This window comes from Schistocerca americana, chromosome 5 (genome assembly GCF_021461395.2).
Source record: "Schistocerca americana isolate TAMUIC-IGC-003095 chromosome 5, iqSchAmer2.1, whole genome shotgun sequence".
Lineage (NCBI taxonomy): Eukaryota > Metazoa > Arthropoda > Insecta > Orthoptera > Acrididae > Schistocerca > Schistocerca americana.
In genome coordinates, this window is record NC_060123.1 from 172,891,312 (window position 1) to 172,910,594 (window position 19,283).

Below are 19,283 nucleotides of genomic sequence, written 5' to 3' on the forward strand. Positions count from 1 at the left end.
GCGGTTCCAAAGAGCTCAGTAGCAGTTCAGGTGTGACAGGGAAGTCTCCCAGCAAAAGAGGTCGTAGTTTTTCCGCTCCTGGTGGTGGCAGCAAGCCATCTACTGGTGGTGAAGAGGAAACTGCAATCTCCACTGCTGCAGGAAGCAGCAGTATTGGTGAATCTGTTGTTGCTGCTGCTGCTGCTGCTGCAAAAGACCTGCCATACATTGATAGTGTCTCCAGTGAGAATGATGTTGTGTTTGCCGGTGAAGTAAGTGAGCGCACACTGGCTGGAGATTCGGACAGCATGCCTGAGGATGAGGATGAGATGGGTGATGAAGAGGGTGAAGAAGAAGAAGATGAGGAGGAGCAAGAAGAAGAGGAGGACGTAGAAGATGAAGATGTAACTGCTGGCAGTAGATACTCAGTGTGTGCAGAAGACAATCAGGAGTGGCCTTTTGATACAGTGGCAGCAGCACAGCGAACACACAGTGAGCACTATCTGGATGGTGCAGTGGAGCACTTCCCTGGCACTTACAAAAGTGCAGAATGTGTCCGGTATATTTATACTGATGGTAGTGGTAGCCTTGTTGCCCCTTCCCTGTTCCCTGATGAGCCATCTAGCTCAGTCAGTGATGAGAGTGAGTGTACACAATGTTACAGTGACCATCCTATCCGTGAGTTCACGAGAGAAGCACGTCCTGTTACTAAAGCACGTTCTGAAGGTGGCATTGTCATGGCTGCCGGATCACTGCCACTGGCTGGTTACTGTGCAGAATGTGATGAGCTAGTAGTACTGCCTGCTCCACTCACACCGAGGGTGCATCGTGGTGATATTGGAAGCAGCAAAGGCCTGCTGCTGACTGATGATGATGTTGATGATTTTGAGCTGGATGATGATGAGGAGGAGGAAGAGGGCACTGAAAAAGAAAAAAATGGCAATGTTAATGGTGAGGTCAGAAATAATGATGGCAGTGATGTCACCAGGACTGCTCCTGAGAAAACAATCAATGATGCTGATGTCAAAATTCAAAATGCATCTGTTGCCACTCCAAAACCTGTTCCATCTGACATGAGTGGAGCAAACAAACTAGAATGGGTACGATGCCTTGAAGATCGTGATAAGGTTTCTGATAGTAGACAGGGTGACTTGGAAATGAAAGTTGTGGGTGATGCCATTGTCATTTCAGCTGCAAGACTGACTGGTGGCCGCCAGAACTCTAACGAATCAGGAGCCTCTGTTGCTGACAGGACAGCTTCAACTTCAGTAAGTGGGAGTCAGGAAGGAACACCATCTTATAAAGCACCAAAAATAATTGGGACTGGAATTGCAAGAACAACTTCACCAAGAACACAGAGTGGAGATGGTGTTCAGAATGGTGAGTCTCTTATTGTTGCAGGAAGAGCTTCTAGACCACGAACTCTTGAAGGACTCCAGTGCTATACTAGTAACAGTGGACCTAGAGGAGTCTCGGGTATGGTTGGAACAAGGACTACTTCAGAAGTTGCTCACAATTGCGAGTTGCCTTGCAGTGACACTATTGCTCGCAATAGTGATCTGCGTTACAGGGAACAAATGAATTGCTTTCCATTCTGACAGTGGATTTTTCTTTTTTCTTGTGTTTCCTCTTGTGTGGTGTGCCTGGACAGAATTGCTCTGCCTGACCTTCAGACATTTGAAGCGACAGTCTGACTGTATGCATGGAGACATTTTCTGAATGAATAGCGTACTAAGTCTGTTACTTCAACAAATCACGAGATTCCTTTGGCAGATATTGTATTAAATGTGAAAGTATGATATGTGTGTCACAGAGATCATATAAAGATTGATGGTTGTGACTTTGGATTCGCTGTCTTGATATTGACAGAACATTTCATTACAGGTTTCTGTGCACAAACGATTTTTTAAAGTGCATTTTGAGCATGAATTTTGTGGATGGTGAAATATATATTCGTGTGCCAGTGAAACTGTTTAAAGTTGCGCAAGACAGTACTATATGATTTTTACAAACATTACTGACTCAAATCATTTTAAGAGGTAATTTTTTTTATTCTGTGCAAAATATTTGTCATGACTCAGTGAATGTTTGTAGCAGCATTTTGAAAATTTGGTTTCTTGGAAAACAAAAAATATGTTGTGTGTTGAGGAGTGTAAAACTTGTAAGGAATGAAGTGGTACTCTCTTTTCAGAGCAAATTCCAAATTCTAATCATTCTTCTGCCAGCATCTTGCATCAGTTTGTTCATATTAAAAAAAACTAATTTTCAGGTATAAAAACAAAAAACTATAAAAGGAAAAATCAGTTATGTTAGATTCATAATGAAGAACTGTTGTTAAGTACAGGTGTTGAAAATAATAAATCTGCAAGAGGTGAATGATATGTCTGTGCTGTTAGTGCCTTTCCTGTTTTCATTCTGCCATTTAAATCTTGCACATGCCCTAAACCAATTAAGGGACTGCTTTGAATGCAAAAGGGTGAACTGCTAAGTGACTCTTCAGAGCAGTTATAGACAGCACGTCTGGTAGAATAATGCAATGAGGACCAGCTGTTACACTTAAGTGATTAGCCAGCAATTTTGTGGGGTGTAGGTTTCCTTTATACGTCATTGTGAAGAAGTACTACTATCACTTGTTTTTCCTTAATCTTATTTACACTGGTTCTAGTTATATGTTTGAACTGAACTTGAGTGTAAAATGTGTCTGACCAACTTCCACATTTTAAATTCCTTGAAATAGCGTATTTTAATATTAACTAGAAATAAATATTGGTATATTTTTACGTAAAAATGACAGTAAATGGATGTGACATTTTTTCATCACATCCTCCAACGTTGACTTGAAATATAATACATTGTAATTATAATCTATTTTTAATATACATAGCCATCTTCAAGAATTATATTTCAGTACTTTATTAAACATCTATACATGGAATGTTGTTAATGACACTAAAAAAATGAGAGAATCTTACAGCTTTGAAGGAATATATGAGCTGAAAAATGTGGTCTAATGACATTTGCAAATTTTGCTGTGAAGACAGTTATATATATATATCAACACATTCAGTACTTGGAAGATTGTGTTTTAACTAAAGATGCACTTAATCTGTTAAACTTTTTATTGCATACATGACCTGATCTTTTACCATAAAAACGTATGTTGTTTCTCTTTGCATCAGTCATAATGTATGTAGAAGGAACACACTTCTTGTTGGTGATTGCATCACATATGACATGCGTATGTTTAGGAGAAAATATCTGTGAATTTCATACTGGGATGCCATTTTCTACTACTTGATATTGTCCTGATCGACATAAATCCAAATTTAGGTGTGTCAACAAAATCAAATTTGTATTTGCTTCCTTATGTTTTACAATTCATTTCAAACATAAACACATAGGTATGTGAATCTCAGAATTTTTTTGTATGACCACTGGAATAAGTACAAAGGTAAATATAACCAGTTAAACTATGTGACAGGAATGTGAATAAATGTATGTGCATTCACATGTTGTTATGTACTGTTAAAATACAAAACTACAAATGCTGCTGCTTTTGTGGGTAGATGATATTGTTTCAATAATTTCCTGTAATATATAAAAGTTAAAGTGAAATAATAATACTGTTAAATATTTAAATATATTTCAGATTGAGAAAATATTCTCATTTCAAAAATTACATTTATTCCATATTTAAATGTTGATATTTGACTGCATTACTGCATGCTAAATGTAATATAATTTGAGGCATTGTAATAATGTGTAGCCTGTTGCATGTTCCAATAATACTGCTGCATATTACTTTTAAGTTTCACTGTGGAATTTGCTGTATATTTCTTGTATTGTGCATTGTGTTCCAATTTGTGGAATCACAGTGGTGCGAATCTGAGACGGAATTGGCAGTGTATTTAAATTCTTATACCAAAAGTGGTGTGACTCAACTCTGTCATTGTAAGCATAATTTCTTTCTACAACAATACTTTTTTGTTATCAAATTGCTAAACTTCTAAATAAAAAGGTTAAACACTGGCAGAGCATTAATAATAATAAACACTACTGTGATTTTGAGAATGAAATGGTGATAAGGCAGAGTCATGTATGTGTATTCAATTGGCTTCCTGAGGCTTTGGCAATGTGAAGCTACTGATTATATAGCTGGCAATGTATACAAGCCTTCAGTATATTGTTATTCTTAACAGCATCTAAAACAAAAAAATATGCAGCATAATCAAAGTCCACTCCTTAGGATGATGCTGACAGAAACAGGCTCTGTGAGAGAAGTAGATGGTGTATTAATTGAAGGTTGTGAGCCTTTTAGCCAGAAAATCCATATTTTTCCATTACTGGCACTGAACAAAAAGATAAATACATTTTTGGGCTTTTCTCATCTTTCTCCATTGGCAGATATTATTTACTTTACCAAATATGTCAATCAGGTGTTAAAAAAAACACAATTTTATATACAAAACATCAAGTTTTCAGGGTCCAACAGTTTAATATATATGTCAGCTTAGCTTTAATGAATCACATGGTCAATATATCCCAGCAGATAGACAATCATATTTGTGCATAGTAACAAGAGTTAGAACTTGTGTCTCTTTGTTACAACACTCTTCACATGTCCATTTCTTTACATTCTCCATTCTCTACAGAACAAGTGGTAACTACATTTATTGTACCTACCTATGTGTTCTGTTTAAAGTGTTTTCAAATGCTTCCAGGATGAGTTAAAAACTTGTTAATGAAGCTATTTTAATATTAGTACATTATTGTTACATAGCAAAGTATCCCTTTTGTCATTGCAGTAATAACGAAAAGCAGGAAAAATTCTACAGCATTATAATGGCAGAATTTGATTTTGTTTAATCAGCATGTGCCTCAGTTGTGCATTGGAACTATGAATGACCTGCCTTATACCAGAAGTATGTGCTCAGAATTAATGTCATCATTGTTCCAGAATGCCATGTGAGCCCCTGTAAGACACAAATCCATATATGATGCCATTTTCAGAAGTTTTCTTCTTCCTAAACTTGCAATTCTGAGTGTTTTTTGGAATTTTTATACCTTGTGATCCAAATGACTGAATTTAAATAAAATGTTAATGAGCAGGAAAAACTAAACCGTGTACAGAACCTCACAAATAAACGTTCTTTATGAGAACAACCACCTGTGATGCTGGTTAGAGTGCCAGAAGACTCAGTTTCCTACACATTGTTTGTTATGCCCTAAAAATGAATAAGCTTGAATAAATTATATTAGTAAAAAAATAATGAGTTTTTTGTGTGTCATGTGACTTATTTGCTATTCTACCCAACATTAAATTTATCTCCATGCAATATGAATGTGTTCTGAACTGATCTTACAAGAAAACGGATTAAGCACATCTTCCCAGTATCATATCGCACCTTCCTTGCCCAGACATTGCTGAGGATCCACTTTGGTCCATGATCTTTCCACTGCCATTGACAGTGCTCTGAACAGGAGCAAGGCATGACACGTCTTGCTCACCAGTGTCGCAGATGTGCACCACATGTTTGAAGTCAGATCATCTGATGGGATGGGGAAACAAAAGCAACATAATGCCTGAGTGTAGCTCATATTATTTTGATAGTATGTGGGAGTGATCAGGTAAGACATTGTTCTGTTGCAGGTGCAGGTAATCTATGGGATTCTTTAGGTAAACAGATGAAGTATGTGACTTGAAAGCAGTTTCCTGTATAGTTCACCAGTAAAAGATGATAGGAGACATGTTAGGGACTCCATTGCATCATGTATGATCACACCCCAAATGAGAGTAACACTCTGCTTGCCTTAATGGTATCCTTTTTACAACTGGGATGCATCAAATTGTATGGTTTTCAGAGTCCTTGTACCCTGCCATTAGTGTGTACCAACTGTTCATCAGTCAGATGACCTTTTTACATATTTGGTGTGAGTGATAGCGTTATTGTGTCAACATTAGTATCTATTTTCTGTAATGTGCAGTGAGCAGAGATACAAGTGTCAAAAAAAAAAAAAAAACCTCAAGTGGACATTAAGTGATTGAGTTCTTTCATTTTTTTAGTATATTTTTTGACAAAATTATAAGAGCATTGCACAGTTCTGAAATTGGTTTTGACGAGCCACAGTGGCTGAGCCAGTGGTCATGTTCAGACTAAGTACACAGCTGTAGCTAATTTCCTTTGTCTTGTGATTAATAGTGGAACACAATTTTAACATCGGAACAGAAATCACCTTAAGCATGTACCTTCAGTCTTAAGATGACCATTGGTTGGTTGAAACATTATAGCATTGCGATATATTCCTGTGATTTCATTGCAGAAATATAAAAAATAAAATAAACATGATTGAGGCACGATGACGTCTGCACCCCCCCCCCCCCCCCCCCCCCCCCATAGAGAGGAGGTTATTCTGGTTGGTTGATTGGTTGGTTGGTTGATTCGGGGAGGGGGGACCAAACAAAAGGTCTTTGATCTCTTTGAATTAGGGAGGGATGGGGAAGGATTTCAGCCATGCCCTTTCAAAGGAATCATCCTGGTATTTGCCTGAAGCAATTTAGGGAAATCACAGAAAACCAGGATGGCTAGACATGGGTTTGAACCATTGTCCTCGCTCGGTAGGTGATTATGAATGGTTTGGTTACTCACCTGTTATTGTTGAGTATCATTTAATTCCAGGTGATTTGCTACATTTTAGCTGTCAGTCTGCTGTTACCGTCTACAGTAGCTGGTGCTTACTCCTACACTGACATGATGTTGCCCATGCTAGTTGGATTTAATGGTGACAATTGTAACTGAATTGAGGTGTTCAGAGAGAACTCTTGTCACAATGGCATGTAAAAAGCTCAGCACCTGCACGAGACTGGACAGTATCTCATATGTTGAGCACCTGTGGCCTGGCTTCAATTGAATGTATTGATCTCTCTCACCTTACCCAACATGAACTCGACTTTTACATGGCGTACCAGTACCAAGCTTAAACCATATCAGTGGTGTGAAACACCCAACTATTCCTGCAGCTGAACCTGCTGGTCTGTTCTCTCTCGAACACAGTAGCTGTCTCATACTCAATTGCTCATGAGTGTATATTGCAAATGCCCAGATGAAATGATATGGGTGTGTAAATACAAAAGGAATTAATATGACAAGTTGCCCATACTACACAACAATGTGTCAGATGAAGGACAACGTACAAATATTTTTATATATATGTGGCAGTGACAGTTTTCCCACTAGTCAAGATACTTGTGGTAACACTGACATGGTCACATATTGAAAGCAGAGTCTGCATGACCTTAGAGGATGAGTAATCCTTCTGTTGGGTGTGATCTGACTATTAATCTTGCCCACCCTGTCTTGACTGTTGTGCCAATGGACAGTAAATGGTCTGATGACGTCCTCACACGACACACGAAACTATACCATTTACTGTGTGACCTGAGTGTTTGCTCCATCAGAGCAGCTCTCTCTAAGTCATTTGCTTGTGAGTGTATTTGTTGCAAGTGTTATTATTCTTCATAAACCTGCAAAAAGTTTTCCAAGCGTCCTGATGACATATTCAAATAATAATGTATTTTCTTGTTGCATGTAATTTGTCATTATTGTTGCTAGAAAAAATGTATAGTCTCTTTTTGTGCAGAGTAACAACAATAATGTGGGTCACAGCATGGGATAAGTCTTTTGTGTTGCCAATACATAACTGAATTGTATGTCAGACAATGGAAAATCTGGGCTGGAATATCAATAATATGAAAACAATGTGTTGCTATTAACAGCATGGAGGAGACACTGAGTGGCAGACAGGTACAGTGAAAAAAGGCTGCCCTTCATCGGATGTAGACAAGACAAGACAAAACCAAACAAATCACACACACAGTGTGGAGGGATTTAGTGGGGACAGAAAAGTTGTCTGCTAGGTGCAGTGTCAGGAGGTTGTGCAGGGGGTGTGGGGAGGGGTGAAGGGGAGATGGAAATGAGAGAAATGGAAACAAATATGCAGGTGAACTGTTGAATTGAAGATGTGTATAGGGCTGGAGAGGGGAACGGGAAGGGGATCAGTAGTTGGGGAAAAGGGGCTAGTGAAGACTGAGAACACGGGGTTTATGGGAACAAAGGATATGTTGAAGTAAGAGGTCCCATATGCGAAATTCAAAAATTCGGGTGCTGGTGAGAGGAATCCAAATGGCACAGGCTCTGAAGGAGTCATTGAAGTCAAGAATATCGTGTTGAGGAGCATGGTAAGCAGGGAGTGGCTCAACTGTCTCTGGCCATAATTTGGCAGTGGCCATTCATGTGGACAGACAGCTTGTCAGTGGTCATGCCCACATAAAGTGGGACAAAGTGATTGCAGCTAAGTTGATAGATAACCTGGCTGCTTTCACACATAGCTCTGCTTTTAATGTGGTAGGAGATTCCAGTGACAGGACTGGAATAAGTGGTAGTATGAGGTTTTATGTGACAGATCTTGCATCTAGGTCTTTTGCAGTTATATGAGCCATAGGGCAGGGGTTGGGAGCAGGGGCGGAATAGGGATGGACAAGGGTGTGGCAGAGGTGTGGGAACACTGGGAGCATATTTTTCATTTCAGGGCAACAGTGAGAGGTAGTCAAACTTTGGTGTAGAAAGTGGTTCAGTTGTTCCAGTCTTGGGTGGTACTGAGGCAAGAAAGGTGAAGCACCTTTGTGGCCAGACAGTGGATATGTGGGGGATGGTGGATGACTGGGGAGACAAGGCAAGGGAGGTATGTTTTTGGACAAAGTGCGGAGGCTTCAGTGGGACCCTTGGTATATTTGGAGAGGGACTGCTCATCACTATAGATATGAGGACCATGCGTGGCCAATCTGCCTGGAAGTGACTCCTTGTTATGGAATGAATGGCAGCTGTCAAAACTGGGGGTATTGCTGGCAGTTGGTAGGTTTGATATGGAGAGAGTTACTGATGTAGCCATCTTTGACATACAGGTCAACACTTAGGAAGAAAGAGTACTGGGCAGCAGAGGACCATGTGAAGTGAATGGCAGAGAAGTTGTGGTTCTGGAGTAAGGTGGATAGAGTGTCCTCATGATTGGTCCAGATCATAAAGAAATCTCAATGAATCTGAGCCAAGTGAGGGGTTTTAAGATTTTAGGTAGTTGGAAAGGATTCTTCTATATTAGTTGGGAAAGATTCCTTTATATGGGCCATGAACTGATTGGCATTTGATGATTTCAGCTCATGCACATTGCTGTACGATGAATTGTTTTGTAGGTGATGGTGTCAAAGGAGATGTTATGTGTATGATGATTTAGTTGTTCATGGTGATAAGGAAGAAGAATCTGTCAGGCATAGGGAAAGGTAATGTTCAGTGGTGACAAAGCCAGGGAGATTAGGGATGTTAGTGCAGAAGGAGGAGTCACTGACACTGATGAGCAGGAAATGTGGAGAGTCAGTAGAAGGAATGGTTAGTGTCTTTTATATAGGAGAGAAGGTTACAGGTAAGAGGCTGAAGATATTGATCATCAACAGCAGAGTTCTTAGTTCTTCCTCTGTGTGTGCGTGAGGAGGGGGGGGGGGGGGGGGGGGGGGGAATGAAACGGCACAATGCAGAATCTGGGTATTTTGTTTCTGTACTTTAAGGCATCTAGAAGGTAGGAGTATGGGGAGTGGTGGTGTTGAGGAGGGTGATAGATTCAGAAGGGAGTTTGTGGGATGGACCTAGGGATGTGAGAAACAATGGGGGATCCTGTTGGCTTATGGTGTGGGGTGTCCGTGGCACGGGCATGTAGATGGATGTATCTGTCCCTCCACCAGGTAATGTCTGCAGTTCGTAAACACAGTGGTGGACCCTTTGTCGGCAGATAGGATTATAAGGCTGGGATAAGTTTTGAGGTGGTGTATTGTGTTTCTTTTTGTGGATGTGAATTTGGTATCTATGTTGAGGGATTTGGTGAATGATGGTGAGACAAGGCTAAGCAATTCTGAAAAGTTAACAGCACTGACTTGGGGAGAGGAGTGAGGATGCATAACATTTCGATGAAGGAGTAAATTGAGTAAGGCAGGGTTCATTATTGGTTTTGGCTTGAGTCTAATTAGTAGAGTTAGTGGCAAAAAAGTTTCCTCTGAAGTGATCGGGAGAAGGAGAGGTCTTTAACAAGCCCAGCATGATTGAATTTGTAGGCTGGGCAAAAGGTAAGGCCTTCAGAAAGGACTAACACTTATCTGGGACTGAGGCTTTTGGAGAACAGGTTCATGATCATGTTATGGATCAGTTTAGACATGAGTTCTGTAGGTATGCAGGAGGGAGTTTCAGCATGTGTGGCAAATGTAGTATTTTTGGAAGGCAGGATTTTGTGGTTATGAGGGGATGTGTGAGAGGTTTAAGGAGGGCTCCTTTAGTGGTGGTGGATAATTGTAGTCCAGGTGGGAGAGGAAGACGAATGGATTGGACAGCGTTTTGAAGTGGCATTGTGTGAGCTCTAGTTTCTGGTGTGCAAAGGCTTTCAGTGTGGGAGGTGAGATGCAAGACATTGGGATTGCAGAGCTGGAGTGTTTTACAGAAGGAGTAGAGTCAGTGCAAGGAGGTTCGGTCCCGATTTGTATGGTTTTGCAGGATTTGATTGGTGAGGGCTATGGACTGGCAGGCTTTGCACAGCTAGAAGGCATTGTGGAATGGGAGGATTCCATGAGCTTGGCAACAACACAGGAATATTCTGTATGATTGAGTTCTGGCTAGAGGTAAGGACACTTTTCAGAATTTGTGCAGATGGTATGAGCAAATATTCGCTGTGGAGAGTAAAATATATGTGAAAATACATAAAATTACAAAAAATATCTGAAAATATCACAAAAACACAAACTAGATGAAATGTGGGGCCTGTCTGCCACTCAATGCCTCTGTGTGGTTGGTAGCTATCTATTTTTTCATATATAATTATTTATTTACTTTATTTATTTTAGAGTTCAATGCATCCTTGATATGTATATATCACTAGCATGTATAACATGTCAGATTATTATAGTAATAACAATATATGAATCATCATAAGCTCACAACTTGAATCATATGTAAATAGATATACAAAAAATGAGGTCCTAGTGTGCTCTGGCAATAAATCGGATAACTGTAGTTATAACAGTCGTGCTCTATGAGAAAAATCGCGACATAGCAGTGACTAGTATAGTGAAATCGGGAGCGGGATGTAAAAATGTTGTATACACTAACTCTCAGATGAAATTAATGCAGGAAAATGACTTTATTGTCTGTATAACGGGTTAAAACGACGTGGCAAAAAATGAACCAGAGGTTTGCGTGAAAACAATGCGCAATTTTCTACAAGCTAATAAATGCAGAAACACAGTAGTTGCCACACTGCCTAATAGGCAGGATGTAATTTATAGTTAGTGTGCAAGCAAAGAAATTCAGAAAACAAACATTAAAATAAGGAAACTGTGTTCTCAATATGCTAAGTGCAATGTACAGGATATAAGCAAGCTGCATCAAATTCTGCACGCGAAGCATACAATGCATTTGAACTATGAAGGGAAAAGGTTTTGTGATCATTTTAGTGAAATAATTAAAGAAAGACTTCTAAGGAATAGAACAATCTATCAGCTTCCTGTACATCTTCCAACAACAGCGAGTGGACTCAACCTGCTAGAGCAAGACAACCACCATCAAGAAGTGAGGATTTTTACTTGCCACACATGAAAACATCACCTCCATAGTTCATCCCAGAAGTGTTCTTCAGATTAAAACGAAAGGAAGGCAGAGACAAATAAAGGTAAGTGATGAATCAGATATGACAAGCAGAAACCCCAAGTTTATAACTATCCATCAAAATAAGCAGTCATTGTAAAACAAAATTAATGAGCTAGAGGAATTACTATCGCATCAATTAAAAGAAGTATCTGTAATGTGTTTTAGTGAACATTGGCTAACTGATGAGATGTTAGCAATTACAAGTATACAGTGTTATTTTATGAAATCTTGTTTCTGTAGAAAAATATCTACACAGGGAGGAACATGTGTATTTGTGAAAGACAGTATCAACTATTGCTGCCTAAAATCTCTTGAAAATTTAGGAAAAGAAGACGATTTTGAAATCTCTACTGTATAACTTGACAGTATCAGGGACCTAAACAAAACAGTTACACTATGTGGAGACTTTAACATTGACTTTAACAAAGTTTCAAACGATAGAGATGATCTTATGGCTGTTTGTGCAACACACAACCTGCTCCCAATTATAAATTCCCCTATTAAAGTTACAAGTGTATCCAGCAACACTATTGATATGATACTGATAAAAAAGGAAAGCCATGAATATGCAGCTAGAAACTTCAACACAGGCTTCAGTGACCACTATGCACAGCTTCTGGAAATATCTTCAATGCTGAACTTAATTAAACAAACAGAAACAATAAAAATAGGAAGAACCTTCAGCCATCAAAATATTGAATACCTTAGGAATTTACTAAAGAAGGAAACATGGACTGAAATGTACAGATACGAAAACACAGATGAAAAGTTAAACATATTTTTGGATATATTTACACATAATTTTAACATGTCATTTCCAGCTAAAAATCAGAAAATTAAGTGTAGTAGACTTAACAGAAAAAATTGCTGGTTGACAACAGGTATAAAAAAGTCATGTGCTGAAAAACGAAGATTATATGAGATCTCCAATGAATTCCTTGCATATTTCAAGAATTATAAAATGATACTTAAAAAGTGATCAAAGAAGCTAAAGTAATGGCAAATGACTGCTATATAAATAATGCCAATAACAAAATGAAAGCTGTCTGGAGTATAGTGAAACAGCAAACTGACAATGTTTCTCCTTAAAATTCCAATATTAAATTGAATTTTAATGTCAAAGAAATTAATAATCCTAAAGAAATAGCAAATGTGTTCCATACTTATTTTGGCAATATAAGTGAGCAATTAATTGCTGAAATCAAACCTTGCAATATAAACTGCCCTGTATCATCTGTAAATACTAACATAAATCCTACTTCAGTGTTTCTATTCCCAACAACCCAGAAAGAAGTCCTGTCAGTTATCAGAACTTTAAAAGTCAATCATTCCACTGGAATTGATGGCATCCCAGACAGCCTTATTAAAAAATGTGGAGATCTCATTAGTGAACCATAAGCTCACCTTTGTAATAGTTCCTTTCAAACTGGAATTTCCCCATCATGCCTAAAAACAGCTAAGTTCAAACCACTGTTCCATAAAGGTAAAAAGGATGAAGTGGCTAACTACAGACCCATTGCTCTACTATCTTTATTCTCAAAAATCATAGAAAAAATTTTTCAAAGAAGAGTAGTAGATTTTCTGGAAGAGCACAAAATACTCTCCACAGCACAACATGGTTTCAGGAAAGGCCGGTCAACTGATACAGCAATTTTTGAACTGTTAAGTGAAGTACTTCAGACACTAGATAATGGCGAAAATGGCATTGTAATATTTCTATATCTCTCTAAGGCTTTGATATCATGGATCACATAAAACTATTGCCTAAGCTTGACAACATGGGGATTAGAGGAACATCTAACAACTGGATAAAGTCATACCTAAGCGGTCAAAAACAAATGGTTGAAGTGCAACATCAAAATTTCATCTAACTCACTCAACACTATTCAAACTATGAAACCATTAAATATGGAGTGCCACAAGGTTCCGTTCTGGGACCTCTTCTATTTCTGTTATATGTGAATGACCTAAACAAATTCTGCAGGAATGTCATCCAGTTTGCTGACGATACAAGTGTGCTAGTGAGAGGGAAAGAAATGGAAATGCTTCAGAAGTCTATGACAGAGACACTGAACAATATTGGAAACTGATTCAGTCACAACAAATTGGTAATAAATGCAAGTAAGACAGTGGGACTAAATTTCTATAATGTGAAAAAAGGTGAGCAAACTGTTCAGATTCAGATATCTGACAAAGACCTTCAGAATGTAGACAACATGTTCTTGGGAGTATGGCTCCAAGATAATCTTAAATGGGTGATGCATATTGAAAAAGTTTGTAAGAAATTAAGCACTACATGCTACTTAATGAGAATATTAGAAGGGTGCTGCAACAAAGATTCTCTGAAAACTGTGTATTATGCCCATATATTCGCAACGGAAATATGGAATTATTTTCTGGGTTAACTCTTCCCTTAGCCAAAAGCTCTTTAGGCTGTTGTTGTTGTTGTTGTTGTTGTGGTCTTCAGTCCTGAGACTGGTTTGATGCAGCTCTCCATGCTACTCTATCCTGTGCAAGCTTCTTCATCTCCCAGTACCTACTGCAACCTACATCCTTCTGAATCTGCTTAGTGTATTCATCTCTTGGTCTCCCTCTATGATTTTTACCCTCCACGCTGCCCTCCAATGCTGAATTTGTGATCCCTTGATGCCTCAAAACATGTCCTACCAACCGATCCCTTCTTCTAGTCAAGTTGTGCCACAAACCTCTCTTCTCCCCAATCCTATTCAATACCTCCTCATTAGTTATGTGATCTACCCACCTTATCTTCAGCATTCTTCTGTAGCACCACATTTCGAAAGCTGTTATTCTCTTCTTGTCCATACTAGTTATCGTCCATGTTTCACTTCCATACATGGCTACACTCCATACAAATACTTTCAGAAACGACTTCCTGACACTTAAATCTACACTCGATGTTAACAAATTTCTCTTCTTCAGAAACGATTTCCTTGCCATTGCCAGTCTACATTTTATATCCTCTCTACTTCAACCATCATCAGTTTTTTCCTCTCCAAATAGCAAAACTCATTTACTACTTTAAGTGTCTCATTTCCTAATCTAATTCCCTCAGCATCACCCGATTTAATTTGACTACATTCCATTATCCTCGTTTTGCTTTTGTTGATGTTCATCTTATATCCTCCTTTCAAGATACTGTCCATTCCGTTCAACTGCTCTTCCAAGTCCTTTGCTGTCTCTGACAGAATTACAATGTCTTTAGGCTACAAAAAAGAATTATAAGAATAATGGAAGGTGAAAAATGGAACAAAACCTGTAGACCACTCTTTAAAAAGCTAGATATCCTCCCACTTCCATGTATAGATGTGTATGAGGTAACTGTGTTTGTGAAAAAAATATTGAATGGAAAATCCTACTCTCTTCCAGAAAAATGAAAATATCCACTCCTATAACATCAGGCAAAAAGGAGACTTTCATCTAGAGCCCACCAACACCGCCCTGAATGAAAAAGGAACCCTGTATTATCGGGAAGTTATTTATAATAAACTTCCCCCACAATTTACATCAATAAATGACCTGGCAAATTTCAATTCAACTGCTAAGACATATTTGAGTCATCACTGCTTCTATAGCCTCCACAAGTTCCTTCAGAAAGTTTACTAATGATTTGTGTCTTTGCCTTTGTGATGTATCATATAAATTTACTAGAACTTTAATGATTTACCATGTATATGTTACTGTAATACAAATATTAATCTGCCAGTACAGTACATGCTCTTTCTGCTTTAAAATATCCACTCTTTATTTTTGTACAATATTTGCTCTGTATATTGTAACTCAGTGATCATTTAATGTAGAAATAATGACATTCATGCAAATTTAATATTATATTTTGTTATACGTTTATTTGTCCTACATCAGAATGTACTATTTGTGTACTATATGATTACCAGGACCAATAAAACTCTACTCTACTCTGCTCTGCTCTGCTCTACTCTACAAACAAGTTAAGGGTTTACACTGTAATTCACATATAAAATGATCTGATGGAATTACATTTTCCTGGAGAGATGTGAGTCTCAACTTTATCTTCTATAAGGATAGAAGCATAGTAATGAATTAAAATAAAATGTTCTGTCAATAAGTGGGATACCAGTGTTACGTAGATAGATTATCAAATAATGCTCAAAATTAAATGCAGTTCACAGAGAATTACACACTGTCCAAAAATTCCTGTAAAGAATAGAAAGAGATATTTTAAATAAATATCAAGTTTCTTTTTTTCCCAGATCCCTAGTGATGGATTTGACTTGAACTGGAAGTTTATTGTATGCCTTTATGTTGAAAAACATACTCCTTTCTGTACAAAGATGAGATTTTTAAAATCTTTGTTAAGATTATGTTTACTTCTTGTATTGTGATCATAATGTGCAATGTTTGTTTTATAAATTGTGTGATTAAAAAAAGGAAAAGGAATTCAGCAATCAGTCACAAATCTTATCTGTATGTTTTCACAGATATGTATTTCAGCTACTGAATAGCTGTCTCCAGTGCATTTAAACTGAGTCAATTAGAATCTGGCTATGTATGTGTTAAATCATGTAGTAACATATTGTTATAACCTTGACAAATCTATTCAACTCAGTTTAAGCACACTGAAGATAGCTGTTCAATAGCTGAAATCTAGGTCTGCAATAAAATACAGATTGGATTTGTGACTGGTTGCTGAATTCCTTTTCCTTTCTTAAAATATACCACTGTTATTCTGCACAACAGTTCTGATGAAATCAAAGTTGTATGGTTCTTGTTGACAAAGCACAGAAGTGAATAGATGTGTTGACATGACATGGAGAGCACCCCACCTGTCTGAATAAGTTTCTGCAAGAGCATCTGGTGTGGAATCTGTTACGAATTCTGATGAACCTCTTCTGTGTCATAAAGACTTTTTTTCTTGTGACATGAAACCATGTCATAAATGAATAGAAATATGCAAGGTATGCAGCTTTGATTGTTTCCTAGTCACAAACAGAAGCAAAAGAGCAAATATGTAAACTGACCAGTTTAGGGTGTTATTAATGTAATCTCAGGAATTTGGAAGGCTCAACTATCAATATTTCTTTGTCACCACATCTTATTTCAACATCCTCCTATTTTTTCTGTGCTGTGTGAAACTGAATGTACTGAGTCTTGTTGGCATTGAGGGAAGTGATCCAATGTAGTGCTTCTCTGATTGTTGTTGCTTAATTTATCAGTCATAATGGCTGTGTCATCTGCCAATTTGCAGGTGAAGTGTACCTTTTGGCTCATACATCCAGCAGGTCATTGATAGAGATTGATAATAGTGAGGGACCAATCATTGAGCTCTGTGGTACTCCATATTTCACTGTGCTTCAGTCATATCAGGCATGAGCTACTGCAGAATATTCAAACCTGCTTTCAATAATCTAGATATGATTCTAGTCCCTTCTTTACCACTTAAGCCATAGTGCTCAGCCTTCCTAAGTAGAATTTTGTGATCCACACTGTTGATGATTTAGAGCAGGGGTAGTCAACCTTTTTTACCTACCACTAATTTTTGTATCTCTGTTGTAAAATTTCCTGACCACCCACCAGTTCCACAGTAATGGTAGTTTCTAAAGTATGGAAGTAACTTTACTTTATAAAACAGAGTTACAGAAAGTTAAAGTATATAATAATAATAATTACTAACCAAATATTTTACATCAAAATTTTATGAAAACCTAATTAGAATGTTTTTAAAATACCTGCCATACACCCTGAAAGCTGGAATGTCGACAGTGGGTAGCATGGACTAGGCTAACTGCCATTGCTGTAGATAGATCACAAAAGGTTCCAACTAGTGACAAGAGTTTCTCAGTGAAATATAAATTGTTTTATCAAATATTTTGACCTCCTTAGTTAGCCACTATCTGCTGTAATCATACAGATTGTGACTTTTTTAAATTCTGTTAGGAAACACAGCTTCAAACTGGGCAACACATTCACTAATATGAATAGGATAAATTTGCCATTCACATTCTGTTAAATATTTCAACTTCTGAAAATGCCTGCTGAAGGCTGCACAGGTGATTAATCTAAAGGATCTAATGATACAACTGCTCTTGTTAACAGAGTTTACGTAATGCATGGTCAGCAATTGCCCATCATGACCATTTATTTATTTATCATCATCCCATTTGTGATATAGGGTTTGTCAGGATACATTTTAACAACTATATAACATCTTTACACAATTTTTTTCTATGCTGAATTCATATGAATCTATCTTATGCTTAATACAATATACAACCAATAAGCATTTTTATAACATAATCTATTATGTACTTGACAGACCTAGTCCTTGATGTTGTGATTTCATTTTTCACATTTATGATATTGTATATTCTTATACAGTTGAAATTTGTCTTAAATATGCATTAGAAAATCCGTAAATATCTACAAAAATTCTGGCAGTCCGGTTCGTAATTGTCATTTTATTTATCCCGTAGATTATACATTGTGTGCAGAGAAACACATGATGATATAGGACAAGTCAAAAATGGAGATGAGATGATACATGGTTAAAATGATTATGGCAGATATCTTTTAATGATTTAAGAGCTCACACAATACCTGTGTAATGCCAAGGAACATAAAAGTGTATAGGCAGATATTTTGTGAAAAATTCAGAATTGCACACTAATTCTAAATAAGTTCGCAATATTAAGGGTAAGAAACATATATGTAAATAACATTGAAATTCAAAATTACCATATGTGTTTAAACATCCATTAATAAAGTAAAACAGTAAGCGTGACACACTTCTGTATTAAGGTGTTCAGGTTTACATACAAAGTACATAACATGGACAGAACAAATTTTTATGTTTCAAGATATTCATCTATACCACAACAACACTTTTTCAATAAATATTTATGGACAGCAGTTTTATATTTTGAAGTGTCTTTTATTGTTTTAATGTTATTAGGTAGCTTATTGTACAATCTGTTTCCTGTTTGCAGTTGTCCATTCTGTTTTAGTGCTGTGTACGCATGCTGAATATGTATATTCTGCTGTCTCCTTGTGTTAAACAGATGGATCCTCTGGTTAGTCAGTACAAGACTGTTGATATTTTCTAAGATTTTCCTAAGATATATTATGACATAGTAATGGAAGGATGTGAAGTTTCTTAAATAAGGGCTTGCATGAGCTCCTTGTGACAGCATTTTCTGTGGCTCTTACAGTTCTCTCTTGGCAAATAAAACAACTTATGCTGGCAGATTCATTTCACCAAAAGATTATGCCATATTGCAATAATGATTCTGCCTGGGCGAAGTATACATTTTTTAGTCTCTCTTGCAATGTGCAGCCAGAAAGAATTTTGATGGTGTAACAAATGGTATTCAATTTATTTGTAATGTATGTTGCTTGAAGGATCCATCTTAGATCCATATTCCAAGAAATTTTGTAGAGCTTACATTTTCAAGGGTACTGCTACATAATTCTGTTTGGTGTTAGTGGACATTTATTTTGCACTGTGTGTAAGTGCATTGTAACAGTTTTTGCTGTGTTTATTACTAAATTGTTTCCAGATAACCGTCCAGATCT